Here is a 21,205-nt window from a genome sequence, read left to right as displayed (position 1 = left end):
GTCAGAGGCCCCAAGGCGGAGGGACAGGGGGCTTCCTGGGGCCTCTACTGCAAGTCCAGGGAGAGAGGTGGACCCCTGGGTAGCTTGCTGGGCCCAGAGGCCTCTAGGTGGAGGGCCAAGGGGCACCCTGGGGCCAATACTGCAAGTCCAGGGAGAGAGGTGGACCCCTGGGTAGCTTGCTGGGGTCTGTAGCCCATAGGTGGAGGTCCAGGGGGTACCCTGGGGCCTATACTGCAAATCCAGGGAGAGAGGTGGACCCCTGGGTAGCTTCCTAAGGTCAGAGGCCCCTAGGTGGAGGGCCAGGGGGCACCATGGCCCTATCCTGCAAGTCCAGGGAGAGAGGTGGACCCCTGGGTAGCTTGCTGGGGTACGAGGCCCCTAGGTGGAGGGCCAGGGGGCACCCTGGGGCCTCTACTGCAAGTCCAGGGAGAGAGGTGCACCCCTAGGTAGCTTCCTAAGGTCAGAGGCCCCTAGGTGGAGGGCCAGGGGGCACCCTGGGGCCTATCCTGCAAGTCCAGGGAGAGAGGTGGACCCCTGGGTAGCTTGCTGGGGTACGAGTCCCCTAGGTGGAGGGCCAGGGGGCACCCTGGGGCCTCTACTGCTAGTCCAGGGAGAGAGGTGGACCCCTGGGTAGCTTCCTGGGGTCAGAGTCCCCTAGGTGGAGGGTCAGGAGGTACCCTAGGGCCTCTACTGCAAGTCCAGGGAGAGAGGTGGACCCCTGGGTAGCTTGCTGGGGTCAGAGGCAACTAGGTGGAGGGCCAGGGGGCACCCTAGGGTCTACACTGCAAGTCCAGGGAGAGAGGTGGACCCCTGGGTAGTTTGCTGGGGTCAGAGGCCCCTAGGCGGAGGGACAGGGGGCTTCCTGGGGCCTCTACTGCAAGTCCAGGGAGAAAGGTGGACCCCTGGGTAGCTTGCTAGGGTCAGAGGCCCCTAGGTGGAGGTCAAGGGGGCACCCTGGGGCCTTTACTGCAATCCCAGGGAGAGTTGTGTACCCTTGTGTAGCTTGCTGGGGTCAGAGGCCCCTTGGTGGAGGGTCAGGGGGCACCCTGGGGCCTATTCTGCAAGTCCAGGGAGAGAGGTGGACCTCTGGGTAGCTTGCTGGGGTCAGAGGCCCCTAGGTGGAGGGCCAGGGGGCACCCTGGGGCCTATCCTGCAAGTCCAGGGAGAGAGGTGGACCCCTGGGTAGCTTGCTGGGGTCAGAGGCCCCTAGGTGGAGGGCCAGGGGGCATCCTGGGGCCTCTACTGCAAGTCCAGGGAGTGAGGTGGACCCATGGGTAGCTTGCTGGAGTCAGAGGCCTCTAGGTGGAAGGTCAGGGGGCACCCTGGGGCCTCTACTGCAAGTCCAGGGAGAGAGGTGGACCCCTGGTTAGCTTGCTGGGGTCTGAAGCCCATAGGTGGAGGGCCAGGGGGTACCCTGGGGCCTATACTTCAAGTCCAGGGAGAGAGGTGGACCCTTGGGTAGCTTCCTAAGGTTAGAGGCCCCTAGGTGGAGGGCCAGAGGGCACCCTGGGGACTATCGTGCAAGTCCAGGGAGAGAGGTGGACCCCTGGGTAGCTTGCTGGGGTACAAGGCCTCTAGGTGGAGGGCCAGGAGGCACCCTGGGGCCTCTACTGCAAGGCCAGGGAGAGAGGTGGACCCCTTGGTAGCTTGCTTGGGTCAGAAACCCCTAGGTGGAGGGCCAGGGGGCACCTTGGGGCCTCTACTGCAAGTCTAGGGAGAGAGGTGGACCCATGGGTAGCTAGCTGGGGTAAGAGGCCCCTAAGTGGAGGGCAAGGGGGCACCCTGGGGCCTCTACTGCAAGTCCAGGGAGAGAGGTGGACCCCTGGGTAGTTTGCTGGGGTCAGAGGCCCCAAGGCGGAGGGACAGGGGGCTTCCTGGGGCCTCTACTGCAAGTCCAGGGAGAGAGGTGGACCCCTGGGTAGCTTGCTGGGGTCAGAGGCCTCTAGGTGGAGGGCCAAGGGGCACCCTGGGGCCTATACTGCAAGTCCAGGGAGAGAGGTGGACCCCTGGGTAGCTTGCTGGGGTCTGTAGCCCATAGGTGGAGGTCCAGGGGGTACCCTGGGGCCTATACTGCAAATCCAGGGAGAGAAGTGGACCCCTGGGTAGCTTCCTAAGGTCAGAGGCCCCTACGTGGAGGGCCAGGGGGCACCCTGGGGCCTATCCTGCAAGTCCAGGGAGAGAGGTGGACCCCTGGGTAGCTTGCTGGGGTACCAGGCCCCTAGGTGGAGGGCCAGGGGGCACCCTGGGGCCTCTACTGCAAGTCCAGGGAAAGAGGTGGACCCCTGGGTAGCTTCCTAAGGTCAGAGGCCCCTAGGTGGAGGGCCAGGGGGCACCCTGGGGCCTATCCTGCAAGTCCAGGGAGAGAGGTGGACCCCTGGGTAGCTTGCTGGGGTACGAGTCCCCTAGGTGGAGGGCCAGGGGGCACCCTGGGGCCTCTACTGCTAGTCCAGGGAGAGAGGTGGACCCCTGGGTAGCTTCCTGTGGTCAGAGTCCCCTAGGTGGAGGGTCAGGAGGTACCCTAGGGCCTCTACTGCAAGTCCAGGGAGAGAGGTGGACCCATGGGTAGCTAGCTGGGGTAAGAGGCCCCTAAGTGGAGGGTCAGGAGGTACCCTAGGGCCTCTACTGCAAGTCCAGGGAGAGAGGTGGACCCCTGGGTAGCTAGCTGGGGTCAGAGGCAAATAGGTGGAGGACCAGGGGGCACCCTAGGGTCTACACTGCAAGTCCAGGGAGAGAGGTGGACCCCTGGGTAGCTTCCTAAGGTCAGAGGCCCCTAGGTGGAGGGCCAGGGGGCACCCTGGGGCCTATCCTGCAAGTCCAGGGAGAGATGTGGACCCCTGGGTAGCTTGCTGGGGTACGAGGCCCCTAGGTGGAGGGCCAGGGGGCACCCTGGGGCCTCTACTGCAAGTCCAGGGAGAGAGGAGGACCCCTGGGTAGCTTGCTGGGGTCAGAGGCAACTAGGTGGAGGGACAGGGGTACACTGGGGCCTAGACTGCAAGTCCAGGGAGAGAGGTGGACCCCTGGGTAGCTTCCTGAGGTCAAAGGCCCCTAGGTGGAGGGCCAGGGGGCACCCTGGGGCCTATCCTGCAAGTCCAAGGAGAGAGGTGGACCCCTGGGTTGCTTGCTGGGGTACGAGGCCCCTAGTTGGAGGGCCAGGGGGCACCCTGGGGCCTCTACTGCAAGTCTAGGCAGAGAGGTGGACCCATGGTTAGCTTGCTGGGGTCGGAAGCCCCTTGGTCTATGGCCAGGGGGCACCCTGGGGCCTATACTGCAAGTCCAGGGAGAGAGGTGGACCCATGGGTAGCTTGCTGGGGTCAGAGGCCCCTAGGTGGAGGGCCAGGGGCTTCCTGGGCCATCTACTGCAAGTCTAGGCAGAGAGGTGGACCCCTGGGTAGCTTGCTGGGGTCAGAGGCCCCTAGGTGGAGGGCCAGGGGGCACCCTGGGGCCTCTACTGCAAGTCCAGGGAAAGAGGTGGACCCCTGGGTAGCTTGCTGGGGTCAGAGGCCTCTAGGTGGAGGGCCAGGGGGCACCCTGGGGCCTCTACTGCAAGTCTAGGGAGAGAGGTGGACCCATGGGTAGCTAGCTGGTGTAAGAGGCCCCTAAGTGGAGGGCCAGGGGGCACCCTGGGGCCTCTACTGCAAGTCCAGGGATAGAGGTGGACCCCTGGGTAGCTTGCTGGGGTCTGAAGCCCATAGGTGGAGGGCCAGGGGGTACCCTGGGGCCTATACTTCAAGTCCAGGGAGAGAGGTGGACCCTTGGGTAGCTTCCTAAGGTTAGAGGCCCCTAGGTGGAGGGCCAGAGGGCACCCTGGGGACTATCGTGCAAGTCCAGGGAGAGAGGTGGACCCCTGGGTAGCTTGCTGGGGTACAAGGCCTCTAGGTGGAGGGCCAGGGGTCACCCTGGGGCCTTTCTTGCAAGTCCAGGGAGTAAGGTGGACCCCTGAGTAGCTTGCTGGGGTACGAGGCCCCTAGGTGGAGGGCCAGGGGGCACCCTGGGGCCTCTACTGCAAGTCCAGGGAGAGAGGTGGACCCCTGGGTAGCTTGCTGGGGTCTGAAGCCCATAGGTCGAGGGCCAGGGGGCACCCTGGGGCCTCTACTGCAAGTCTAGGGAGAGAGGTGGACCCATGGGTAGCTAGCTGGGGTAAGAGGCCCGTAAGTGGAGGGCCAGGGGGCACCCTGGGGCCTCTACTGCAAGTCCAGGGAGAGAGGTGGACCCCTGGGTAGTTTGCTGGGGTCAGAGGCCCCTAGGTGGAGAGACAGGGGGCTTCCTGGGGCCTATACTGCAAGTCCAGGGAGAAAGGTTGACCCCTGGGTAGCTTGCTAGGGTCAGAGGCCCCTAGGTGGAGGTCAAGGGGGCACCCTGGGGCCTTTACTGCAATCCCAGGGAGAGTTGTGGACCCTTGTGTAGCTTGCTGGGGTCAGAGGCCCCTTGGTGGGGGGTCAGGGGGCACCCTGGGGCCTATTCTGCAAGTCCAGGGAGAGAGGTGGACCTCTGGGTAGCTTGCTGGGGTCAGACGCCCCTAGGTGGAGGGCCAGGGGGCACCCTGGGGCCTATCCTGCAAGTCCAGGGAGAGAGGTGGACCCCTGGGTAGCTTGCTGGGGTCAGAGGCCCCTAGGTGGAGGGCCAGGGGGCACCCTGGGGCCTCTACTGCAAGTCCAGGGAGAGAGGTGGACCCCTGGGTAGCTTGCTGGAGTCAGAGGCCTCTAGGTGGAGGGCCAGGGGGCACCCTGGGGCCTCTACTGCAAGTCCAGGGAGAGAGGTGGACCCCTGGGTAGCTTGCTGGGGTCTGAAGCCCATAGGTGTAGGGCCAGGGGGTACCCTGGGGCCTATACTTCAAGTCCAGGGAGAGAGGTGGACCCTTGGGTAGCTTCCTAAGGTTAGAGGCCCCTAGGTGGAGGGCCAAAGGGCACCCTAGGGACTATCGTGCTAGTCCAGGGAGAGAGGTGGACCCCTGGGTAGCTTGCTGGGGTACAAGGCCTCTAGGTGGAGGGCCAGGGGGCACCCTGGGGCCTCTACTGCAAGGCCAGGGAGAGAGGTGGACCCCTTGGTAGCTTCCTTGGGTCAGAGACCCCTAGGTGGAGGGCCAGGGGGCACCTTGGGGCCTCTACTGCAAGTCTAGGGAGAGAGGTGGACCCATGGGTAGCTAGCTGGGGTAAGAGGCCCCTAAGTGGAGGGCAAGGGGGCACCCTGGGGCCTCTACTGCAAGTCCAGGGAGAGAGGTGGACCCCTGGGTAGTTTGCTGGGGTCAGAGGCCCCAAGGCGGAGGGACAGGGGGCTTCCTGGGGCCTCTACTGCAAGTCCAGGGAGAGAGGTGGACCCCTGGGTAGCTTGCTGGGCCCAGAGGCCTCTAGGTGGAGGGCCAAGGGGCACCCTGGGGCCTATACTGCAAGTCCAGGGAGAGAGGTGGACCCCTGGGTAGCTTGCTGGGGTCTGTAGCCCATAGGTGGAGGTCCAGGGGGTACCCTGGGGCCTATACTGCAAATCCAGGGAGAGAGGTGGACCCCTGGGTAGCTTCCTAAGGTCAGAGGCCCCTAGGTGGAGGGCCAGGGGGCACCATGGCCCTATCCTGCAAGTCCAGGGAGAGAGGTGGACCCCTGGGTAGCTTGCTGGGGTACGAGGCCCCTAGGTGGAGGGCCAGGGGGCACCCTGGGGCCTCTACTGCAAGTCCAGGGAGAGAGGTGCACCCCTGGGTAGCTTCCTAAGGTCAGAGGCCCCTAGGTGGAGGGCCAGGGGGCACCCTGGGGCCTATCCTGCAAGTCCAGGGAGAGAGGTGGACCCCTGGGTAGCTTGCTGGGGTACGAGTCCCCTAGGTGGAGGGCCAGGGGGCACCCTGGGGCCTCTACTGCTAGTCCAGGGAGAGAGGTGGACCCCTGGGTAGCTTCCTGGGGTCAGAGTCCCCTAGGTGGAGGGTCAGGAGGTACCCTAGGGCCTCTACTGCAAGTCCAGGGAGAGAGGTGGACCCCTGGGTAGCTTGCTGGGGTCAGAGGCAACTAGGTGGAGGGCCAGGGGGCACCCTAGGGTCTACACTGCAAGTCCAGGGAGAGAGGTGGACCCCTGGGTAGTTTGCTGGGGTCAGAGGCCCCTAGGCGGAGGGACAGGGGGCTTCCTGGGGCCTCTACTGCAAGTCCAGGGAGAAAGGAGGACCCCTGGGTAGCTTGCTAGGGTCAGAGGCCCCTAGGTGGAGGTCAAGGGGGCACCCTGGGGCCTTTACTGCAATCCCAGGGAGAGTTGTGTACCCTTGTGTAGCTTGCTGGGGTCAGAGGCCCCTTGGTGGAGGGTCAGGGGGCACCCTGGGGCCTATTCTGCAAGTCCAGGGAGAGAGGTGGACCTCTGGGTAGCTTGCTGGGGTCAGAGGCCCCTAGGTGGAGGGCCAGGGGGCACCCTGGGGCCTATCCTGCAAGTCCAGGGAGAGAGGTGGACCCCTGGGTAGCTTGCTGGGGTCAGAGGCCCCTAGGTGGAGGGCCAGGGGGCATCCTGGGGCCTCTACTGCAAGTCCAGGGAGTGAGGTGGACCCCTGGGTAGCTTGCTGGAGTCAGAGGCCTCTAGGTGGAAGGCCAGGGGGCACCCTGGGGCCTCTACTGCAAGTCCAGGGAGAGAGGTGGACCCCTGGTTAGCTTGCTGGGGTCTGAAGCCCATAGGTGGAGGGCCAGGGGGTACCCTGGGGCCTATACTTCAAGTCCAGGGAGAGAGGTGGACCCTTGGGTAGCTTCCTAAGGTTAGAGGCCCCTAGGTGGAGGGCCAGAGGGCACCCTGGGGACTATCGTGCAAGTCCAGGGAGAGAGGTGGACCCCTGGGTAGCTTGCTGGGGTACAAGGCCTCTAGGTGGAGGGCCAGGGGGCACCCTGGGGCCTCTACTGCAAGGCCAGGGAGAGAGGTGGACCCCTTGGTAGCTTGCTTGGGTCAGAAACCCCTAGGTGGAGGGCCAGGGGGCACCTTGGGGCCTCTACTGCAAGTCTAGGGAGAGAGGTGGACCCATGGGTAGCTAGCTGGGGTAAGAGGCCCCTAAGTGGAGGGCAAGGGGGCACCCTGGGGCCTCTACTGCAAGTCCAGGGAGAGAGGTGGACCCCTGGGTAGTTTGCTGGGGTCAGAGGCCCCAAGGCGGAGGGACAGGGGGCTTCCTGGGGCCTCTACTGCAAGTCCAGGGAGAGAGGTGGACCCCTGGGTAGCTTGCTGGGGTCAGAGGCCTCTTGGTGGAGGGCCAAGGGGCACCCTGGGGCCTACACTGCAAGTCCAGGGAGAGAGGTGGACCCCTGGGTAGCTTGCTGGGGTCAGACGCCCCTAGGTGGAGGGCCAGGGGGCACCCTGGGGCCTCTACTGCAAGTCCAGGGAGAGAGGTGGACCCCTGGGTAGCTTGCTGGAGTCAGAGGCCTCTAGGTGGAGGGCCAGGGGGCACCCTGGGGCCTATACTTCAAGTCCAGGGAGAGAGGTGGACCCTTGGGTAGCTTCCTAAGGTTAGAGGCCCCTAGGTGGAGGGCCAGAGGGCACCCTAGGGACTATCGTGCTAGTCCAGGGAGAGAGGTGGACCCCTGGGTAGCTTGCTGGGGTACAAGGCCTCTAGGTGGAGGGCCAGGGGGCACCCTGGGGCCTCTACTGCAAGGCCAGGGAGAGAGGTGGACCCCTTGGTAGCTTCCTTGGGTCAGAGACCCCTAGGTGGAGGGCCAGGGGGCACCTTGGGGCCTCTACTGCAAGTCTAGGGAGAGAGGTGTACCCATGGGTAGCTAGCTTGGGTAAGAGGCCCCTAAGTGGAGGGCAAGGGGGCACCCTGGGGCCTCTACTGCAAGTCCAGGGAGAGAGGTTGACCCCTGGGTAGTTTGCTCGGGTCAGAGGCCCCAAGGCGGAGGGACAGGGGGCTTCCTGGGGCCTCTACTGCAAGTCCAGGGAGAGAGGTGGACCCCTGGGTAGCTTGCTGGGCCCAGAGGCCTCTAGGTGGAGGGCCAAGGGGCACCCTGGGGCCTATAGTGCAAGTCCAGGGAGAGAGGTGGACCCCTGGGTAGCTTGCTGGGGTCTGTAGCCCATAGGTGGAGGTCCAGGGGGTACCCTGGGGCCTATACTGCAAATCCAGGGAGAGAGGTGGACCCCTGGGTAGCTTCCTAAGGTCAGAGGCCCCTAGGTGGAGGGCCAGGGGGCACCATGGCCCTATCCTGCAAGTCCAGGGAGAGAGGTGGACCCCTGGGTAGCTTGCTGGGGTACGAGGCCCCTAGGTGGAGGGCCAGGGGGCACCCTGGGGCCTCTACTGCAAGTCCAGGGAGAGAGGTGCACCCCTGGGTAGCTTCCTAAGGTCAGAGGCCCCTATGTGGAGGGCCAGGGGGCACCCTGGGGCCTATCCTGCAAGTCCAGGGAGAGAGGTGGACCCCTGGGTAGCTTGCTGGGGTACGAGTCCCCTAGGTGGAGGGCCAGGGGGCACCCTGGGGCCTCTACTGCTAGTCCAGGGAGAGAGGTGGACCCCTGGGTAGCTTCCTGGGGTCAGAGTCCCCTAGGTGGAGGGTCAGGAGGTACCCTAGGGCCTCTACTGCAAGTCCAGGGAGAGAGGTGGACCCCTGGGTAGCTTGCTGGGGTCAGAGGCAACTAGGTGGAGGGCCAGGGGGCACCCTAGGGTCTACACTGCAAGTCCAGGGAGAGAGGTGGACCCCTGGGTAGTTTGCTGGGGTCAGAGGCCCCTAGGCGGAGGGACAGGGGGCTTCCTGGGGCCTCTACTGCAAGTCCAGGGAGAAAGGTGGACCCCTGGGTAGCTTGCTAGGGTCAGAGGCCCCTAGGTGGAGGTCAAGGGGGCACCCTGGGGCCTTTACTGCAATCCCAGGGAGAGTTGTGTACCCTTGTGTAGCTTGCTGGGGTCAGAGGCCCCTTGGTGGAGGGTCAGGGGGCACCCTGGGGCCTATTCTGCAAGTCCAGGGAGAGAGGTGGACCTCTGGGTAGCTTGCTGGGGTCAGAGGCCCCTAGGTGGAGGGCCAGGGGGCACCCTGGGGCCTATCCTGCAAGTCCAGGGAGAGAGGTGGACCCCTGGGTAGCTTGCTGGGGTCAGAGGCCCCTAGGTGGAGGGCCAGGGGGCATCCTGGGGCCTCTACTGCAAGTCCAGGGAGTGAGGTGGACCCCTGGGTAGCTTGCTGGAGTCAGATGCCTCTAGGTGAAAGGCCAGGGGGCACCCTGGGGCCTCTACTGCAAGTCCAGGGAGAGAGGTGGACCCCTGGTTAGCTTGCTGGGGTCTGAAGCCCATAGGTGGAGGGCCAGGGGGTACCCTGGGGCCTATACTTCAAGTCCAGGGAGAGAGGTGGACCCTTGGGTAGCTTCCTAAGGTTAGAGGCCCCTAGGTGGAGGGCCAGAGGGCACCCTGGGGACTATCGTGCAAGTCCAGGGAGAGAGGTGGACCCCTGGGTAGCTTGCTGGGGTACAAGGCCTCTAGGTGGAGGGCCAGGGGGCACCCTGGGGCCTCTACTGCAAGGCCAGGGAGAGAGGTGGACCCCTTGGTAGCTTGCTTGGGTCAGAAACCCCTAGGTGGAGGGCCAGGGGGCACCTTGGGGCCTCTACTGCAAGTCTAGGGAGAGAGGTGGACCCATGGGTAGCTAGCTGGGGTAAGAGGCCCCTAAGTGGAGGGCAAGGGGGCACCCTGGGGCCTCTACTGCAAGTCCAGGGAGAGAGGTGGACCCCTGGGTAGTTTGCTGGGGTCAGAGGCCCCAAGGCGGAGGGACAGGGGGCTTCCTGGGGCCTCTACTGCAAGTCCAGGGAGAGAGGTGGACCCCTGGGTAGCTTGCTGGGGTCAGAGGCCTCTAGGTGGAGGGCCAAGGGGCACCCTGGGGCCTATACTGCAAGTCCAGGGAGAGAGGTGGACCCCTGGGTAGCTTGCTGGGGTCTGTAGCCCATAGGTGGAGGTCCAGGGGGTACCCTGGGGCCTATACTGCAAATCCAGGGAGAGAGGTGGACCCCTGGGTAGCTTCCTAAGGTCAGAGGCCCCTAGGTGGAGGGCCAGGGGGCACCCTGGGGAGTATCCTGCAAGTCCAGGGAGAGAGGTGGACCCCTGGGTAGCTTGCTGGGGTACCAGGCCCCTAGGTGGAGGGCCAGGGGGCACCCTGGGGCCTCTACTGCAAGTCCAGGGAGAGAGGTGGACCCCTGGGTAGCTTCCTAAGGTCAGAGGCCCCTAGGTGGAGGGCCAGGGGGCACCCTGGGGCCTATCCTGCAAGTCCAGGGAGAGATGTGGACCCCTGGGTAGCTTGCTGGGGTACGAGTCCCCTAGGTGGAGGGCCAGGGGGCACCCTGGGGCCTCTACTGCTAGTCCAGGGAGAGAGGTGGACCCCTGGGTAGCTTCCTGTGGTCAGAGTCCCCTAGGTGGAGGGTCAGGAGGTACCCTAGGGCCTCTACTGCAAGTCCAGGGAGAGAGGTGGACCCATGGGTAGCTAGCTGGGGTAAGAGGCCCCTAAGTGGAGGGTCAGGAGGTACCCTAGGGCCTCTACTGCAAGTCCAGGGAGAGAGGTGGACCCCTGGGTAGCTAGCTGGGGTCAGAGGCAAATAGGTGGAGGACCAGGGGGCACCCTAGGGTCTACACTGCAAGTCCAGGGAGAGAGGTGGACCCCTGGGTAGCTTCCTAAGGTCAGAGGCCCCTAGGTGGAGGGCCAGGGGGCACCCTGGGGCCTATCCTGCAAGTCCAGGGAGAGATGTGGACCCCTGGGTAGCTTGCTGGGGTACGAGGCCCCTAGGTGGAGGGCCAGGGGGCACCCTGGGGCCTCTACTGCAAGTCCAGGGAGAGAGGAGGACCCCTGGGTAGCTTGCTGGGGTCAGAGGCAACTAGGTGGAGGGACAGGGGTACACTGGGGCCTAGACTGCAAGTCCAGGGAGAGAGGTGGACCCCTGGGTAGCTTCCTAAGGTCAAAGGCCCCTAGGTGGAGGGCCAGGGGGCACCCTGGGGCCTATCCTGCAAGTCCAAGGAGAGAGGTGGACCCCTGGGTTGCTTGCTGGGGTACGAGGCCCCTAGTTGGAGGGCCAGGGGGCACCCTGGGGCCTCTACTGCAAGCCCAGGGAGAGAGGTGGACCCATGGTTAGCTTGCTGGGGTCGGAAGCCCCTTGGTCTATGGCCAGGGGGCACCCTGGGGCCTATACTGCAAGTCCAGGGAGAGAGGTGGACCCATGGGTAGCTTGCTGGGGTCAGAGGCCCCTAGGTGGAGGGCCAGGGGCTTCCTGGGCCATCTACTGCAAGTCTAGGCAGAGAGGTGGACCCCTGGGTAGCTTGCTGGGGTCAGAGGCCCCTAGGTGGAGGGCCAGGGGGCACCCTGGGGCCTCTACTGCAAGTCCAGGGAAAGAGGTGGACCCCTGGGTAGCTTGCTGGGGTCAGAGGCCTCTAGGTGGAGGGCCAGGGGGCACCCTGGGGCCTCTACTGCAAGTCTAGGGAGAGAGGTGGACCCATGGGTAGCTAGCTGGTGTAAGAGGCCCCTAAGTGGAGGGCCAGGGGGCACCCTGGGGCCTCTACTGCAAGTCCAGGGATAGAGGTGGACCCCTGGGTAGCTTGCTGGGGTCTGAAGCCCATAGGTGGAGGGCCAGGGGGTACCCTGGGGCCTATACTTCAAGTCCAGGGAGAGAGGTGGACCCTTGGGTAGCTTCCTAAGGTTAGAGGCCCCTAGGTGGAGGGCCAGAGGGCACCCTGGGGACTATCGTGCAAGTCCAGGGAGAGAGGTGGACCCCTGGGTAGCTTGCTGGGGTACAAGGCCTCTAGGTGGAGGGCCAGGGGTCACCCTGGGGCCTTTCTTGCAAGTCCAGGGAGTAAGGTGGACCCCTGAGTAGCTTGCTGGGGTACGAGGCCCCTAGGTGGAGGGCCAGGGGGCACCCTGGGGCCTCTACTGCAAGTCCAGGGAGAGAGGTGGACCCCTGGGTAGCTTGCTGGGGTCTGAAGCCCATAGGTGGAGGGCCAGGGGGCACCCTGGGGCCTCTACTGCAAGTCTAGGGAGAGAGGTGGACCCATGGGTAGCTAGCTGGGGTAAGAGGCCCGTAAGTGGAGGGCCAGGGGGCACCCTGGGGCCTCTACTGCAAGTCCAGGGAGAGAGGTGGACCCCTGGGTAGTTTGCTGGGGTCAGAGGCCCCTAGGTGGAGAGACAGGGGGCTTCCTGGGGCCTATACTGCAAGTCCAGGGAGAAAGGTTGACCCCTGGGTAGCTTGCTAGGGTCAGAGGCCCCTAGGTGGAGGCTCAGGAGGTACCCTAGGGCCTCTACTGCAAGTCCAGGGAGAGAGGTGGACCCCTGGGTAGCTTGCTGGGGTCAGAGGCAACTAGGTGGAGGGCCAGGGGGCACCCTAGGGTCTACACCGCAAGTCCAGGGAGAGAGGTGGACCCCTGGGTAGCTTCCTAAGGTCAGAGGCCCCTAGGTGGAGGGCCAGGGGGCACCCTGGGGCCTATCCTGCAAGTCCAGGGAGAGAGGTGGACCCCTGGGTAGCTTGCTGGGGTACGAGTCCCCTAGGTGGAGGGCCAGGGGGCACCCTGGGGCCTCTACTGCTAGTCCAGGGAGAGAGGTGGACCCCTGGGTAGCTTCCTGTGGTCAGAGTCCCCTAGGTGGAGGGTCAGGAGGTACCCTAGGGCCTCTACTGCAAGTCCAGGGAGAGAGGTGGACCCATGGGTAGCTAGCTGGGGTAAGAGGCCCCTAAGTGGAGGGTCAGGAGGTACCCTAGGGCCTCTACTGCAAGTCCAGGGAGAGAGGTGGACCCCTGGGTAGCTAGCTGGGGTCAGAGGCAAATAGGTGGAGGACCAGGGGGCACCCTAGGGTCTACACTGCAAGTCCAGGGAGAGAGGTGGACCCCTGGGTAGCTTCCTAAGGTCAGAGGCCCCTAGGTGGAGGGCCAGGGGGCACCCTGGGGCCTATCCTGCAAGTCCAGGGAGAGATGTGGACCCCTGGGTAGCTTGCTGGGGTACGAGGCCCCTAGGTGGAGGGCCAGGGGGCACCCTGGGGCCTCTACTGCAAGTCCAGGGAGAGAGGAGGACCCCTGGGTAGCTTGCTGGGGTCAGAGGCAACTAGGTGGAGGGACAGGGGTACACTGGGGCCTAGACTGCAAGTCCAGGGAGAGAGGTGGACCCCTGGGTAGCTTCCTAAGGTCAAAGGCCCCTAGGTGGAGGGCCAGGGGGCACCCTGGGGCCTATCCTGCAAGTCCAAGGAGAGAGGTGGACCCCTGGGTTGCTTGCTGGGGTACGAGGCCCCTAGTTGGAGGGCCAGGGGGCACCCTGGGGCCTCTACTGCAAGCCCAGGGAGAGAGGTGGACCCATGGTTAGCTTGCTGGGGTCGGAAGCCCCTTGGTCTATGGCCAGGGGGCACCCTGGGGCCTATACTGCAAGTCCAGGGAGAGAGGTGGACCCATGGGTAGCTTGCTGGGGTCAGAGGCCCCTAGGTGGAGGGCCAGGGGCTTCCTGGGCCATCTACTGCAAGTCTAGGCAGAGAGGTGGACCCCTGGGTAGCTTGCTGGGGTCAGAGGCCCCTAGGTGGAGGGCCAGGGGGCACCCTGGGGCCTCTACTGCAAGTCCAGGGAAAGAGGTGGACCCCTGGGTAGCTTGCTGGGGTCAGAGGCCTCTAGGTGGAGGGCCAGGGGGCACCCTGGGGCCTCTACTGCAAGTCTAGGGAGAGAGTTTGACCCATGGGTAGCTAGCTGGTGTAAGAGGCCCCTAAGTGGAGGGCCAGGGGGCACCCTGGGGCCTCTACTGCAAGTCCAGGGATAGAGGTGGACCCCTGGGTAGCTTGCTGGGGTCTGAAGCCCATAGGTGGAGGGCCAGGGGGTACCCTGGGGCCTATACTTCAAGTCCAGGGAGAGAGGTGGACCCTTGGGTAGCTTCCTAAGGTTAGAGGCCCCTAGGTGGAGGGCCAGAGGGCACCCTGGGGACTATCGTGCAAGTCCAGGGAGAGAGGTGGACCCCTGGGTAGCTTGCTGGGGTACAAGGCCTCTAGGTGGAGGGCCAGGGGTCACCCTGGGGCCTTTCTTGCAAGTCCAGGGAGTAAGGTGGACCCCTGAGTAGCTTGCTGGGGTACGAGGCCCCTAGGTGGAGGGCCAGGGGGCACCCTGGGGCCTCTACTGCAAGTCCAGGGAGAGAGGTGGACCCCTGGGTAGCTTGCTGGGGTCTGAAGCCCATAGGTGGAGGGCCAGGGGGCACCCTGGGGCCTCTACTGCAAGTCTAGGGAGAGAGGTGGACCCATGGGTAGCTAGCTGGGGTAAGAGGCCCGTAAGTGGAGGGCCAGGGGGCACCCTGGGGCCTCTACTGCAAGTCCAGGGAGAGAGGTGGACCCCTGGGTAGTTTGCTGGGGTCAGAGGCCCCTAGGTGGAGAGACAGGGGGCTTCCTGGGGCCTATACTGCAAGTCCAGGGAGAAAGGTTGACCCCTGGGTAGCTTGCTAGGGTCAGAGGCCCCTAGGTGGAGGTCAAGGGGGCACCCTGGGGCCTTTACTGCAATCCCAGGGAGAGTTGTGGACCCTTGTGTAGCTTGCTGGGGTCAGAGGCCCCTTGGTGGGGGGTCAGGGGGCACCCTGGGGCCTATTCTGCAAGTCCAGGGAGAGAGGTGGACCTCTGGGTAGCTTGCTGGGGTCAGACGCCCCTAGGTGGAGGGCCAGGGGGCACCCTGGGGCCTATCCTGCAAGTCCAGGGAGAGAGGTGGACCCCTGGGTAGCTTGCTGGGGTCAGAGGCCCCTAGGTGGAGGGCCAGGGGGCACCCTGGGGCCTCTACTGCAAGTCCAGGGAGAGAGGTGGACCCCTGGGTAGCTTGCTGGAGTCAGAGGCCTCTAGGTGGAGGGCCAGGGGGCACCCTGGGGCCTCTACTGCAAGTCCAGGGAGAGAGGTGGACCCCTGGGTAGCTTGCTGGGGTCTGAAGCCCATAGGTGTAGGGCCAGGGGGTACCCTGGGGCCTATACTTCAAGTCCAGGGAGAGAGGTGGACCCTTGGGTAGCTTCCTAAGGTTAGAGGCCCCTAGGTGGAGGGCCAGAGGGCACCCTAGGGACTATCGTGCTAGTCCAGGGAGAGAGGTGGACCCCTGGGTAGCTTGCTGGGGTACAAGGCCTCTAGGTGGAGGGCCAGGGGGCACCCTGGGGCCTCTACTGCAAGGCCAGGGAGAGAGGTGGACCCCTTGGTAGCTTCCTTGGGTCAGAGACCCCTAGGTGGAGGGCCAGGGGGCACCTTGGGGCCTCTACTGCAAGTCTAGGGAGAGAGGTGGACCCATGGGTAGCTAGCTGGGGTAAGAGGCCCCTAAGTGGAGGGCAAGGGGGCACCCTGGGGCCTCTACTGCAAGTCCAGGGAGAGAGGTGGACCCCTGGGTAGTTTGCTGGGGTCAGAGGCCCCAAGGCGGAGGGACAGGGGGCTTCCTGGGGCCTCTACTGCAAGTCCAGGGAGAGAGGTGGACCCCTGGGTAGCTTGCTGGGCCCAGAGGCCTCTAGGTGGAGGGCCAAGGGGCACCCTGGGGCCTATACTGCAAGTCCAGGGAGAGAGGTGGACCCCTGGGTAGCTTGCTGGGGTCTGTAGCCCATAGGTGGAGGTCCAGGGGGTACCCTGGGGCCTATACTGCAAATCCAGGGAGAGAGGTGGACCCCTGGGTAGCTTCCTAAGGTCAGAGGCCCCTAGGTGGAGGGCCAGGGGGCACCATGGCCCTATCCTGCAAGTCCAGGGAGAAAGGTGGACCCCTGGGTAGCTTGCTGGGGTACGAGGCCCCTAGGTGGAGGGCCAGGGGGCACCCTGGGGCCTCTACTGCAAGTCCAGGGAGAGAGGTGCACCCCTGGGTAGCTTCCTAAGGTCTGAGGCCCCTAGGTGGAGGGCCAGGGGGCACCCTGGGGCCTATCCTGCAAGTCCAGGGAGAGAGGTGGACCCCTGGGTAGCTTGCTGGGGTACGAGTCCCCTAGGTGGAGGGCCAGGGGGCACCCTGGGGCCTCTACTGCTAGTCCAGGGAGAGAGGTGGACCCCTGGGTAGCTTCCTGGGGTCAGAGTCCCCTAGGTGGAGGGTCAGGAGGTACCCTAGGGCCTCTACTGCAAGTCCAGGGAGAGAGGTGGACCCCTGGGTAGCTTGCTGGGGTCAGAGGCAACTAGGTGGAGGGCCAGGGGGCACCCTAGGGTCTACACTGCAAGTCCAGGGAGAGAGGTGGACCCCTGGGTAGTTTGCTGGGGTCAGAGGCCCCTAGGCGGAGGGACAGGGGGCTTCCTGGGGCCTCTACTGCAAGTCCATGGAGAAAGGAGGACCCCTGGGTAGCTTGCTAGGGTCAGAGGCCCCTAGGTGGAGGTCAAGGGGGCACCCTGGGGCCTTTACTGCAATCCCAGGGAGAGTTGTGTACCCTTGTGTAGCTTGCTGGGGTCAGAGGCCCCTTGGTGGAGGGTCAGGGGGCACCCTGGGGCCTATTCTGCAAGTCCAGGGAGAGAGGTGGACCTCTGGGTAGCTTGCTGGGGTCAGAGGCCCCTAGGTGGAGGGCCAGGGGGCACCCTGGGGCCTATCCTGCAAGTCCAGGGAGAGAGGTGGACCCCTGGGTAGCTTGCTGGGGTCAGAGGCCCCTAGGTGGAGGGCCAGGGGGCATCCTGGGGCCTCTACTGCAAGTCCAGGGAGTGAGGTGGACCCCTGGGTAGCTTGCTGGAGTCAGAGGCCTCTAGGTGGAAGGCCAGGGGGCACCCTGGGGCCTCTACTGCAAGTCCAGGGAGAGAGGTGGACCCCTGGTTAGCTTGCTGGGGTCTGAAGCCCATAGGTGGAGGGCCAGGGGGTACCCTGGGGCCTATACTTCAAGTCCAGGGAGAGAGGTGGACCCTTGGGTAGCTTCCTAAGGTTAGAGGCCCCTAGGTGGAGGGCCAGAGGGCACCCTGGGGACTATCGTGCAAGTCCAGGGAGAGAGGTGGACCCCTGGGTAGCTTGCTGGGGTACAAGGCCTCTAGGTGGAGGGCCAGGGGGCACCCTGGGGCCTCTACTGCAAGGCCAGGGAGAGAGGTGGACCCCTTGGTAGCTTGCTTGGGTCAGAAACCCCTAGGTGGAGGGCCAGGGGGCACCTTGGGGCCTCTACTGCAAGTCTAGGGAGAGAGGTGGACCCATGGGTAGCTAGCTGGGGTAAGAGGCCCCTAAGTGGAGGGCAAGGGGGCACCCTGGGGCCTCTACTGCAAGTCCAGGGAGAGAGGTGGACCCCTGGGTAGTTTGCTGGGGTCAGAGGCCCCAAGGCGGAGGGACAGGGGGCTTCCTGGGGCCTCTACTGCAAGTCCAGGGAGAGAGGTGGACCCCTGGGTAGCTTGCTGGGGTCAGAGGCCTCTAGGTGGAGGGCCAAGGGGCACCCTGGGGCCTATACTGCAAGTCCAGGGAGAGAGGTGGACCCCTGGGTAGCTTGCTGGGGTCTGTAGCCCATAGGTGGAGGTCCAGGGGGTACCCTGGGGCCTATACTGCAAATCCAGGGAGAGAGGTGGACCCCTGGGTAGCTTCCTAAGGTCAGAGGCCCCTAGGTGGAGGGCCAGGGGGCACCCTGGGGCCTATCCTGCAAGTCCAGGGAGAGAGGTGGACCCCTGGGTAGCTTGCTGGGGTACCAGGCCCCTAGGTGGAGGGCCAGGGGGCACCCTGGGGCCTCTACTGCAAGTCCAGGGAGAGAGGTGGACCCCTGGGTAGCTTCCTAAGGTCAGAGGCCCCTAGGTGGAGGGCCAGGGGGCACCCCGGGGCCTATCCTGCAAGTCCAGGGAGAGAGGTGGACCCCTGGGTAGCTTCCTGTGGTCAGAGTCCCCTAGGTGGAGGGTCAGGAGGTACCCTAGGGCCTCTACTGCAAGTCCAGGGAGAGAGGTGGACCCATGGGTAGCTAGCTGGGGTAAGAGGCCCCTAAGTGGAGGGCAAGGGGGCACCTTGGGGCCTCTACTGCAAGTCCAGGGAGAGAGGTGGACCCCTGGGTAGTTTGCTGGGGTCAGAGGCCCCAAGGCGGAGGGACAGGGGGCTTCCTGGGGCCTCTACTGCAAGTCCAGGGAGAGAGGTGGACCCCTGGGTAGCTTGCTGGGGTCAGAGGCCTCTTGGTGGAGGGCCAAGGGGCACCCTGGGGCCTATACTGCAAGTCCAGGGAGAGAGGTGGACCCCTGGGTAGCTTGTTGGGGTCTGTAGCCCATAGGTGGAGGTCCAGGGGGTACCCTGGGGCCTATACTGCAAATCCAGGGAGAGAGGTGGACCCCTGGGTAGCTTCCTAAGGTCAGAGGCCCCTAGGTGGAGGGCCAGGGGGCACCCTGGGGCCTATCCTGCAAGTCCAGGGAGAGAGGTGGACCCCTGGGTAGCTTGCTGGGGTACGAGGCCCCTAGGTGGAGGGCCAGGGGGCACCCTGGGGCCTCTACTGCAAGTCCAGGGAGAGAGGTGGACCCCTGGGTAGCTTCCTAAGGTCAGAGGCCCCTAGGTGGAGGGCCAGGGGGCACCCTGGGGCCTATCCTGCAAGTCCAGGGAGAGAGGTGGACCCCTGGGTAGCTTGCTGGGGTACGAGTCCCCTAGGTGGAGGGCCAGGGGGCACCCTGGGGCCTCTACTGCTAGTCCAGGGAGAGAGGTGGACGCCTGGGTAGCTTCCTGGGGTCAGAGTCCCCTAGGTGGAGGGTCAGGAGGTACCCTAGGGCCTCTACTGCAAGTCCAGGGAGAGAGGTGGACCCCTGGGTAGCTTGCTGGGGTAAGAGGCAACTAGGTGGAGGGCCAGGGGGCACCCTAGGGTCTACACTGCAAGTCCAGGGAGAGAGGTGGACCCCTGGGTAGCTTCCTAAGGTCAGAGGCCCCTAGGTGGAGGGCCAGGGGGCACCCTGGGGCCTATCCTGCAAGTCCAGGGAGAGTTGTGGACCCCTGGGTAGCTTGCTGGGGTCTGTAGCCCATAGGTGGAGGGACAGGGGTACCCTGGGGCCTAGACTGCAAGTCCAGGGAGAGAGGTGAACCCCTGGGTAGCTTCCTGAGGTCAAAGGCCCCTAGGTGGAGGGCCAGGGGGCACCCTGGGGCCTATCCTGCAAGTCCAAGGAGAGAGGTGGACCGCTGGGTTGCTTGCTGGGGTACAAGGCCCATAGTTGGAGGGCCAGGGGGCACCCTGGGGCCTCTACTGCAAGCCCAGGGAGAGAGGTGGACCCCTGGTTAGCTTGCTAGGGTCGGAAGCCCCTTGGTCTATGGCCAGGGGGCACCCTGGGGCCTATACTGCAAGTCCAGTGAGAGAGGTGGACCCATGGGTAGCTTACTGGGGTCAGAGGCCCCTAGGTGGGGGGCCAGGGGCCTTTCTGGGGCCTCTACTGCAAGTCCAGGGAGAGAGGTGGACCCCTGGGTAGCTTGCTGGTGTCAGAGGCAACTAGGTGGAGGGACAGGGGGTATCCTGGGGCCTATACTGCAAGTCCAGGGAGAGAGGTGGACCCCTGGGTAGCTTCCTGAGGTCAGAGGCCCCTAGGTGGAGGGCCAGGGCGCACCCTGGGGCCTATCCTGCAAGTCCAGGGAGAGAGGTGGACCCCTGGGTAGCTTGCTGGGGTACGAGGCTACCCTAGGTGGAGGGCCAGGGGGCACCCTGGGGCCTCTACTGCAAGTCCAGGGAGAGAGGAGGACCCCTGGGTAGCTTGCTGGGGTCAGAGGCAACTAGGTGGAGGGACAGGGGTACCCTGGGGCCTAGACTGCAAGTCCAGGGAGAGAGGTGAACCCCTGGGTAGCTTCCTAAGGTCAAAGGCCCCTAGGTGGAGGGCCAGGGGGCTCCCTCGGGCCTATCCTGCAAGTCCAAGGAGAGAGGTGGACCGCTGGGTTGCTTGCTGGGGTACGAGGCCCATAGTTGGAGGGCCAGGAGGCACCCTGGGGCCTCTACTGCAAGCCCAGGGAGAGAGGTGGACGCCTGGTCAGCTTGCTGGGGTCGGAAGCCCCTTGGTCTATGGCCAGGGGGCACCCTGGGGCCTATACTGCAAGTCCAGTGAGAGAGGTGGACCCATGGGTAGCTTTCTGGGGTCAGAGGCCCCTAGGTGGGGGGCCAGGGGCTTCCTGGGGCCTCTACTGCAAGTCCAGGGAGAGAGGTGGACCCCTGGGTAGCTTGCTGGTGTCAGAGGCAACTAGGTGGAGGGACAAGGGGTATCCTGGGGCATATACTGCAAGTCCAGGGAGAGAGGTGGACCCCTGGGTAGCTTCCTGAGGTCAAAGGCCCCTTGGTGGAGGGTCAGGGGGCACCCTGGGGCCTATTCTGCAAGTCCAGGGAGAGAGGTGGACCTCTGGGTAGCTTGCTGGGGTCAGAGGCCCCTAGGTGGAGGGCCAGGGGGCACCCTGGGGCCTATCCTGCAAGTTCAGGGAGAGAGGTGGACCCCTGGGTAGCTTGCTGGGGTACGAGTCCCCTAGGTGGAGGGCCAGGGGGCACCCTGGGGCCTCTACTGCTAATCCAGGGAGAGAGGTGGACCCCTGGGTAGCTTCCTGGGGTCAGAGTCCCCTAGGTGGAGGCTCAGGAGGTACCCTAGGGCCTCTACTGCAAGTCCAGGGAGAGAGGTGGACCCCTGGGTAGCTTGCTGGGGTCAGAGGCAACTAGGTGGAGGGCCAGGGGGCACCCTAGGGTCTACACCGCAAGTCCAGGGAGAGAGGTGGACCCCTGGGTAGCTTCCTAAGGTCAGAGGCCCCTAGGTGGAGGGCCAGGGGGCACCCTGGGGCCTATCCTGCAAGTCCAGGGAGAGTTGTGGACCCCTGGGTAGCTTGCTGGTGTCTGTAGCCCATAGGTGGAGGGACAGGGGTACCCTGGGGCCTAGACTGCAAGTCCAGGGAGAGAGGTGAACCCTTGGGTAGCTTCCTGAGGTCAAAGGCCCCTAGGTGTAGGGCCAGGGGGCACCCTGGGGCCTATCCTGCAAGTCCAAGGAGAGAGGTGGACCGCTGGGTTGCTTGCTGGGGTACAAGGCCCATAGTTGGAGGGCCAGGGGGCACCCTGGGGACTCTACTGCAAGCCCAGGGAGAGAGGTGGACCCCTGGTTAGCTTGCTGGGGTCGGAAGCCCCTTGGTCTATGGCCAGGGGGCACCCTGGGGCCTATACTGCAAGTCCAGTGAGAGAGGTGGACCCATGGGAAGCTTACTGGGGTCAGAGGCCCCTAGGTGGGGGGCCAGGGGCCTTTCTGGGGCCTCTACTGCAAGTCCAGGGAGAGAGGTGGACCCCTGGGTAGCTTGCTGGTGTCAGAGGCAACTAGGTGGAGGGACAGGGGGTATCCTGGGGCCTATACTGCAAGTCCAGGGAGAGAGGTGGACCCCTGGGTAGCTTCCTGAGGTCAGAGGCCCCTAGGTGGAGGGCCAGGGCGCACCCTGGGGCCTATCCTGCAAGTCC

This window comes from Danio rerio, chromosome 5 (assembly GCF_052040795.2).
Source record: "Danio rerio strain M-AB ecotype USA chromosome 5, GRCz13ab, whole genome shotgun sequence".
NCBI lineage: Eukaryota > Metazoa > Chordata > Actinopteri > Cypriniformes > Danionidae > Danio > Danio rerio.
Note: the sequence above shows the minus strand (reverse complement) of the source record.